The following is a 10,000-nucleotide window of genomic DNA, read 5'->3' as shown; positions in this document are numbered from 1 at the left end:
GGAACATCTGGCACAGACAGACAGACAGACAGACAGACAGACAGACAGACAGACAGACAGACAGACAGACAGACGGTGGTCTTCAAGGTCCATCAGGACCACTCAACACACATGAAGATCCCCTCTGCTGCTGACGTTTACCTCATAGGCTCTGGCCTTTGATTGCCTTTCAATAAAACCACATTTGATTGACATACGTATCACCTACATGTTACTGATTAGAGAGAATGTTATATTATTGTATTATTACTGAAGTGTGTAATTCGGAGAGCATGGCATGGCGTGCAGCACGAATTGTCTTCTTTGAATAGACAATCATCTTATATAAACACAATTGATACAAGGAATTGACTTCTGCTGATTATAGGAAACATTATAATTACAGAGATTTGTTTAGAATTAGGAGAGATGGAGCCTTTGAATGTTGTGCCGCTATGCAACCCGGCCGACTCCCGACATATCCACTGCAGGCGCACCACCAAGAATCCGCCATGCACACACACACAAATGTGTGTGGGCAAGATAGCAATTTTAGGGAAAGCGCAACAACACGCCCACGGGCACATCTCCATGCAGGCGCAAATTGAGCAATTTGCGCAGCAACTTGCAATTTGTGCAGCAATGGGCCTGGTCTACAAGATACACCACAACTTTAAGATACCCATGTACCTGTCAAACTACTTCAAAGACGTAAATGCAGTCCACAATCACAACACCAGAGGTAGCTCCACTGATCACGTCCAACCCAGATTTGGCACAAAAAATGGGTTGAGCTTGTTCTCCTGCACTGCAACATAAATATGGAACGCCCTACCTAAAGTAGTGAAGGAGTGTAAAACCCTACTCACCTTCAAAACTGCCCTAAACAATACCTTCAGGAGGCTGCTATTAAAACTGGCCCCTGTAAAAGTCATAACCTAGCCCCCACCCTCGAACTGTATACTGCACATATTTTTGGGCGGTGCAACCGCCCCTATATGTGAGGTTTGGACATCGACACCCATTGCCCCCCCCCAACCCTGCGCTGTGATTGGCCACCATTGTACCCCCCTAACCCTGCACCGTGATTGGCCACCATGACTCTATTCAGGACTGTGATTGGCTAGAAACTCATGACACATGTGCATAGCCCTATAAATACGCGCGCACACTTAAAAGAAACACATCTATGTTTTTTTTTTAAGTGAATCACTTGAATCACTTCCATCCCAGTATTAGCCCAGTATTAGCCCAGTATTAGCCCGTGATTAGCTAGCAAGACACCGCCCACTTCACACTGGGTGTGATTTTTAGCGGTGCCAACCACTCTACATTTGACTTTGTCTGTGTGTATGTTTGAGCACGACCTCAGCATGACCCCGTATGTTTGAGCACGGCACACGCAGTGTGCAGCCACCAGGAGGCAGAGTTTAGTAAAACACATTTTTGGAATAAATTTACAGGGATTTAACATTGTTTCTCTAGTTCATGTATAGCCCAATTAAATAAACTCATCAAAGGCACCGCTTCCTTCACACAGGGTGTGTTTTTTTGTTTCTTTTTGGTTTTCTTACTTGACCTTGTATTGTAAACTGTACTTCCGTGTGCTTTTTCTCTGCAACCTTCTAAATAAAGTATTCCATCAATCAATCAATCAATCAATCAATCAATCAATCAATCAATCAATCCAAATAAATAACAGAGTGGGCATAATGAATAGCGGGGTATAGCGGACGCAAGTTTTCCTTTATGCATAATTCAGGTAAGGCGGCACCCAACCCTTTTTGTTCAGCCAGTGCCAATGCCTAAACTTGTAATCCTGGGCGCTACACTCCCTCTGCTAGCCTGGGGAGAGCCCCAAACTGATACTTTTACCTAAGTAGAAAATGTGAGTACTTTTTTTCCCACCACTGTTTGGATCAAACTACGCAATAAAAAGGGAATAATTCCACACACCATCATCATTCAGATCATTTCTCATGCTCTCTCTCTCTCTCTCTCTCTCTCTCCTGAGCTGACTCTTCCTCTCTTTGCGTCCCTTCACGACCTTCTAAGAGGAATCAGATGTCATTTCCTGTCGGGAGCAGAGCTAACTTCCTGTCCCTGTAGAGCCTCCAGGCGTGTTTCCAAAACTTCTTCTTCTTCTCCTTCTTTGGGGTTAAATCAAGTTCCTCAAAGAAAAATACTTTCTTTTCTATTTTTTTTTCTCTCATTTTAACCCATTAACACCTGGAACGCGTCTGTGTCACGTTTTCATTTGAGCTAAAAAGCAATATTTTACACTTTGGGCTATTCAAAAATAGCAGATCTACAAGCTCATAGCGCGGCACCGAGTGCCGCGCTATGAGCTTGTAGATCTGCTATTTTTGAAAAATAGTGAAAATGTGTGCAAATCTTCTGAATATATATATTTTTAAAGCAAACATTTCTAACTCAAGTCGTTGCTTCTGGGGGGTCCCTGGAACAAAATATTTTGAGATGGGGTCCATGGCCAAATACATATCAGTTTATAGGAGACATGTAGAATCGGGCTTCAGGTCTTAATGGGTTAAGTCTTGTCTGTGGGACAGAAAGCTTGTACCTCATTGTTTCTACTTTCTATGTTTTTGGGGGTAAATTAATGTCCTGGTAACACAGTCTGTAATACATTATAAACATACGTATAATGCATTATAATCGGCTTATAACACAGTATGATTATACTTTTAGTGTAATGACTTATACGGTCAGAAGTATAACTACATTACAGTATGCTTATAACACTGTAATGATGACATAAACATATGTTTATAATGCATGTCTTGCATAGCGAGTGTAATCATAAAAAAACAAAGGGTTTTGGGACGTAAACATAACGAAACGAGAGCTTGTAGATCTGCTGTTTGTGATGGTTGTGTGTGACACTGTAGTGTGATCAAGAAGGACGTTATTTTATGAAAAAACACAACAAGTTATATGGGAGAATATGGAGAGTTCTGCCCGACAGAGACAAGGATAAGGATAATTCCTTTAACAGGTCCGTTCATGAAAGTCCTTACGGTCTTGTTTCCAATGAGAACCTGTGAGCAATTAGGGTTTAAGAGTCTTGGTCAGGGACAAATATCATTTCATCGACACATTTGCTGGCCTGGCCTGGAATCATACCTGGGGCAACCAGGGCCTCTGGCTCCCTAGGCGGGCTCACTAACCACTCAGCTATGGCCGCCCCATACATTTTTCTCTGCTTTCTGTTGTTTTTCTGCTGTTTCTCTAAAAACAATCCGCATTCAAACGGCCATAGCTCTGGAATGGAGGATCGCGACCGGACAATTTTGTCCCCCCCCCCATACTACCGGACCCCCGTGTGTGTAATGAGCCCATCTCCATGAGGACGGGATCATGGAGAATATTATATGATTTTTCTCAGGTTCAGTAAAATCGATTTTTTTTCTGGCAAGGGGATGATAGACGAATGAATGAATGAATTAATTCCTGCCAGTGAAAGAGTTAAAAAGATATTAAAAAAATGTCCATTCATGTTCAAGACTTCAACGTTTTTGAATATCAAACGTATACATGGATGGAGTGGTTCAAATGGTTGCTGTAGGCTATTATAACACATTTTAGAAGTACCGGTTTAAAATACTCGATATATAAAATGACCAGGGACGTGCACAGATAGACTCTAGGTGGTGCTAGAGCGCCTGCCCTTTGCCCTCTTGACCAGAAGTGCCCTTTTGATTTTTTTTTTAAAACGTTTTTTTTTTTTCAGTTTACAGCAGGGGTCTTCAACAGGGGGTCCGGGACCCCTAGGGGGTCCTCAGAGTTACTACAGGGGGTCCGCCAAATCTTTATGTGATATGATCTTTCTTTTTACCATAACCACTCGAAACCTAGCATCCCTTTTCTGAGGAGAACTTTATTCAAAAATAGCAGATCTACAAGCTCACAACGCCTCGCGCTGCGAGGCGTTGTGAGCTTGTAGATCTGCTATTTTTGGCAAAGAGGTATGGGTGTAGAGGTAAAAAAGAGCAGACCAAGTAAACAAAAAAAATAATAATTTACTTGAGCACCTGCCCCTCAAAATGTCTGTGCACGCCACTGAAAATGACACACAGATGCTTCCCCAGTTTGAATGGGTAAATCATAATAATAATAATAAAAAGGGACATACAAGCTTTCCTGCTGACATGGACTCAATATTAACAATCATACAGTAACCTCTGGGGGAAAGCAGACAAATCCTGGGCTTTGGTTGGTCCAGATGTTCAGTCAGGAAACCAGAGGAACAACTGGTGGAGATCCAGCTGTTCCCTGTGGAACCAGTACCAACTGGTTCTGAGACGCACTGGGACATGTCAATCTATTGGCGCGCGCGCGCACGCACGCACGCACGCACACGCACACGCACGCGCACACGCACGCACACACACACACACACACACACACACACACACACACACACACACACACACACACACAAAAAAAAAAGCCTTTCCTAGAATGAATACCGGAGTGAAGAAAAAATCATTTGAATTTGAAAAAGGCTCAAATGATCTGGTTTACAATCTAACCAACAAACCCTCTATAGTAGGGGTCCTCAGAGCTACTTCAACAGGGGGTCCTCAGAGCTACTACAGGGGGGCCGCCAAATCTTTGTGTGATATGTTTTTGGTTTTTACATTAATCACTTGAACCCTAGCATCTCTTTTCTGAGATGAACTTTAGCCAAATATAGCAGATCTGCAAGCTCAAAACCAGTGGCGTACCCACTGTACACACAGAAAAATAACGGTTCGATCTGGAACCAAAAATGGTTCTTCAGAGTGATTCCATAGAAGAACCATATTTGGTTCCAGAAAGAACCTTTTACACTAAGGTTCTTTAAAGAACCATTTATTCGAATGGTTCAATAAGGAACCATTAAAGGTGCATTAAAGAACCATCAAAAAATGGTTCTTTGAGGAACCGTTTCTGGTTCCTCAAAGAACCATGTAAAAAAAATGGTTCTCTGAAGAACCTTTTCTAAAGTGGTTCTTTGAGGATCCAATTGGTTCAATAAAGAACCGTTTTATAATGGTTCTTCAGAAAAAAAGGTTCTTTGGATAATAAATGTTTCATTACACATTAAAATATATTAGATTTACTGGAAAAGATGGACACAAGATTTTATCATTTGAATTTATTAATAAATAAGCCCACATATCTCCATATTTGAACATTAAACATGAACTTAACACATTTAGATTTAAATCTTTAGAAACTTTTGGGGGGCTAGTGGGGGCATTCCTTGTCCCCCAAATGGCAACAGCAAGCTCCTTCATGAACAGGGAGTCCTTGGTGTTTGCTGCCACCATCTTCCAGATCTCCTTTTGGAGCCACACACCAGAGCCAATGTGGACCTGAAACAGAAGAAAACAAGACATGTTTTAGAAATTAAAACGCATTTTACCATGACATTTCCCAGACTTTCATTTTGGACAAAAGCAGGCACACTTCAAACAGTTTACTGTAAAGAAATGACATTTTCATGTCAAGGACCCCCAAATGTGGACCCTATTTGGAAAAGAGTTGGTGCCATGGACCTCCAATAGAGAAGATGTTAATTGTTGGATTAGATTTAGTACAGAATGCTACAACTGTCTATACTGTAGGTGGGGAGAGTTAAAGTAATTATTATACAGTACAATGTCATTGGATTACATACTAGCTGGTAAAACAGTAGTGAAATAACCCTTTGTGCCTGGCATCCCTATTTTGTGCATGCCATACATCCACACGGCGTAGTGTCATCATCAGTGGGCCGTACCTACGGAGGCGGAGGCGCGCTCGGGGGAAAACACAAATTTCCCCCAGCTGGTATAGACAGAGGGATGTGGGGTTTTCAAACTCACATGCTGTAAAAGTATACCAATTTAAAAAGCAGGCGTCATGGCTTGCCAGATCACAGGCACAGAACCTTGCTGCCACTCGACAAGGAACGTTAAATTAGCAAATTAAACAAGAGTCCGATTGGAATGTTGTCCTGACTGGACAGAGGATCCAACACAACACAATGGCCCGAGGTTATCTGATTTAATCGCCTGGTAAGAGACACTATTACATTTTCTATAGATATGATCAATTAAACTTATCATAATATCAAAAAGCAAAAGTCATTCATTCATCAATGATGTTTATAGAACACGTTTTAGTGAATTCCTAGTACAGGAGACATCGACGCCATTACAGTTTGGAAACGCAACATGCAGCGATTTACACACAAAACAAGCCAAACCCTAACCTATAAAAACCTACAGAAAACACAATTGTTAATCTGGCAATGAACACGGAGCTAGAGCAGTGTGTAAATCCTGCATGATATCAAATGATGCATGTCGCCAAATGATAATGGTGTCGGTACGTGCCGTTCACAAAACAGTCTCTAAACTGTACTTCAAATTCACTATAAACATTATTGATGACTTAATGGCTGTTGGGTTTCGATATAATGGTAAGTTTAATTGATCATATCTTGTAATAGTGTCTCTACCAGGCGATTAAACACTGTGCATATGTAAGCATGTTTGGCAACACGGAGGGAGACGGGTGGTAACCAGAAAACTCGCCCCAAAACACGCTCGCCCCCATTTCCACCGACCAGCGGTTCTTGTATTCTTGCATCTGTATTACGGTTTGAAATAAGTTCAGGGTTAGACATAGTTTTACTGAGGTTATGTTTAGGAATACCAGGTGAATACCGGCGGGTTTGCCCCGGGGCGACTGTGTTTTGGGGCGAGTGTTTTAGTATTCAGACGGAGATGTAAAGAGGGAAACATCTCCGGTCTAGGTGGTGCTTGTGCTGAAACTTGACTAATGCAATAAAATATAAGGACAATCTGATCAGTGATAAACCACATGAACCCATTCTGGGGGGAACATAAACCAAACATTGCCAATCTAGCTCACAGTTACAACGCGTCGCGTTCCGACGCGCTGTGAGCTCATAGATTGTCAATGTTTGGTCTTTTTAGTCACATATATCTTAAAAATAAGTCAGTCAAGTTGTGTTCCAGCTGTCCTTCTGATGGATTTTTTCTTGGCTGACAATGTTTCTATCGTCCATAAAATAGCTCTGAAAGTGATCCAAACGATCGTGTATGATGTAACTCTATGAGGCAGATCGTTGTGTTTTCCCCCGAGCCAAAATTGAATGGGCGTTCCTGGGCGTTCCCGTCTATCTCCGTGTGTATCTATAGGCAAAACTGTTCAAAAATAGTTCAGAAATAGCAAAACATAGCTGATCTACAAGCTCACGATGCATCATGACCCGTTGCCTATTTTTTAAATAGTGCTTTTGTGCTTAACTGTTTCTTATTTAGCTGGGCAGTGGGGACACTGTGGAACCCCCTGGGGACCCCACTTTTATGAACCACTGTCCTACACAGTATGTTTCTTCAATACCTTGTCACCGTTGGTGTCAAACATCCCAGGTGTCGATGCCAAATCGTCTCACTCGGGGGAAGAGGAAATGGAGGAAGTTGCAACGGAAAATGTAGAGAATCACATTTAAGTTCCTTTTGGCAGTATCACAGTACTTATATTGTACACATTGTCACCATTTTCCGTAGAACAGTATGACTGTCTAAACACACCTATGCTGTCACTGGTTTGCTTATCTGCAGCAGGGATGTCAGGCTTTGCTGCAGAGCTATATTGAGGCCCTTCCTCCAGTTTCTGTTTTGCAATCTCTAATTTGTTGCATCTTAAAGCATGAACAGGGTACGGATAAAAAAAATTAAAAAAAATGAATTGATGTATGCGTTAGTAGGATAACAGTTTAATAATGAACCTAGCATCTGTCCACTCCATATAACATGCTTTCTATATAATGTTTTTTTAACATTTGTGGTCAAGATCTAAGTAAAAAAGAACATGAGAACAATTAACCAACATATAGATATATACAAAAAGAGAAGAGCAAACTCATGCAACTGTTTCGTTAAAATTAGTCATTGCTTACTTAGTTTTAAGGTGCTGTAGGTCCAGCTCCAACTCTTTGGCCTTCTTCTGGGTACGACTGTACTTGACATTTCGTCGTGGATAGCTTGGGGTACAACAGCATCTCCACCATATTCAGACGAGTCAGAGTCTAAAGGTAGTGCAAGTGATATATTTTGGATAAAACAAGATATTTTTTGTTATAAAGTTAAAGTGGAATAAAATGTAATTTTATGCAATCTGTATTGTAGAGTATATTAATACAATAACTTATACAATCTGTATGTTAGATTATGTTAATACAAATAATACTATATAACTTATACAATTGGGGTGGTTGCATTTCGTCTCGCCTGCTCTTCTATTGAGACATTTAGTGTCAAAGGTCATGTCTCACCTAGACACAGGATCTGACATGAATTTTGATCTGATGGTCAAGGTTCAATGTATCACCTGAGCAAGCAGGCAGGCTCTATAGAGCGTGCCAAAAATCCTGAAAGGGGCTTCAAGAAGTGTCATTTGGTAGCGGCGGACATCTTTGAGGGGTATAAAACAGGTTGACTTAACATTGCACCCCACAAGTATGTCTGCAGCTTTTTTTTGAGGTACAAATGTTCGCTTTAAAAAATATATATTCAAAGATTTTCAAAAATAGCAATCTACAAGCTCATAGCGTGCCACCGAGTGCCGCGCTATGAGCTTGTAGATCTGCTATTTTTGAACGTTTTTGAAGTTTTTGAATGGCCAAAGAAATAAAAAAAAATGACACAGATGCGTTCCCGGTCTTAATAAGCAGGGGTCTCTCGATCTCTTTAATAAGTAGACAATTCAGTTTCAGATGGGTTGCCAATTTCAGGAGAGAGTACCTATTCATTAGCTTCAATGTTAGTGTTCCTGTTCCAATGTTGTATGCCCACTTCTTTGTGTCATCACTTCCAATTGCACTTATTTATCCTGTATCCAGAGTTCTGATTGGTTAAATTAGGTATTCCTGGAAATGCATTTTCGGCTTACTAAAGAGGTGAAGAGTCTGGGAGACCCCTGTTACTGAACAGTTTGAAGCAATGATTACTTTAATATTACACAAAACAATATCACTTTACCTTCAAACTGTTTTCTTTTCTTTGTGGGAGGGGGGGGGGGGGTTCTCTCTTCTTGGGTTCCTTTTTCTGTTTTAGTAGGGCTGCCTGCAAACCATTCGTTTTGGCCACTGCAGCAACACACACACACACACACACACACACACACACACACACACACACACACACACACACACACACACACACACACACACACACACACACGCCAGATTCTGAATTTAGTTTTGAGCAGCACACAGGCAAGCAGTACAGATAGTGGCCTATATTAAAAATTATATTGTATATTCCCACTGTAATTTCTTGTAATTATTGTCATAATCCCTTTATCAAGACTAATGATATAACTAAACAATGTTGGGTCATGACTTGTGATTGACTTCGAGTTCGAACACAGCAGCCTACGCACTTATAAATACAGTCAGTAATAGTAGGCTAAAAAGCCTACATAAATAGTATTTCTGTGTGTCAACACTCACCTAAAATGTCCGCCGCTTCTTCTTCTTTCTGTTATCTTCTCTGAAGCCGGTTTATAATTATTTTTGATGAATCCAAAGCAATGCAATTGATCTAACTTTCTATTGAAGTGAGAGCTGACTCGAGACAGCATTCATTCTCACCGCGCGTCGCGAGCGAGTTCAAGGGTCGCGAGCCAGCTGAGACATTGTTGCCAGATTTTGTGAAAGAAATAAGCAGCCAGGTCTGTGAAAACAATTAAGCCCAAAAGAAGCGACACCTACATAGGTTTATAGAGCTTTATCTACAAGCTCACAGTGCGTCGCATTTGCAACGCATTGTGAGCTTGTAGATCTGCTATTTTCAAAAAGAATAAGTGAAATATTTCACTAATATTTACAAGCAACTTTACAGAAAAACAAGCCCAAAGTCGCTTATAATAAGCAGATATGGCAACACTACTCAGGGCCCATAAAGGGCCCACTTCTCTGTAAAAACAGATCACAAAG

The 10,000-nt window shown here is 41.1% G+C and overlaps 1 long non-coding RNA gene across 1 annotated transcript; it reads right to left on the bottom strand.

Annotated features, from left to right (window-relative positions):
• Positions 1-7,658: 7,658 nt before the first annotated feature.
• On the bottom strand, positions 7,659-9,654 carry LOC311052188. The gene is made up of 4 exons (XR_014601482.1): positions 9,515-9,654; positions 9,042-9,148; positions 7,961-8,089; positions 7,659-7,702 (listed from the first exon to the last, which is right to left on the bottom strand). It is a non-coding gene; the product is annotated as an uncharacterized lncRNA (long non-coding RNA).
• Positions 9,655-10,000: the final 346 nt, after the last annotated feature.

This window comes from Gymnoscopelus microlampas, assembly GCF_963454915.1.
Source record: "Gymnoscopelus microlampas genome assembly, chromosome: 9".
Classification (NCBI taxonomy): Eukaryota; Metazoa; Chordata; class Actinopteri; order Myctophiformes; family Myctophidae; genus Gymnoscopelus; species Gymnoscopelus microlampas.
Note: the sequence above shows the minus strand (reverse complement) of the source record. Positions and strands in the feature narration are given on the sequence as shown.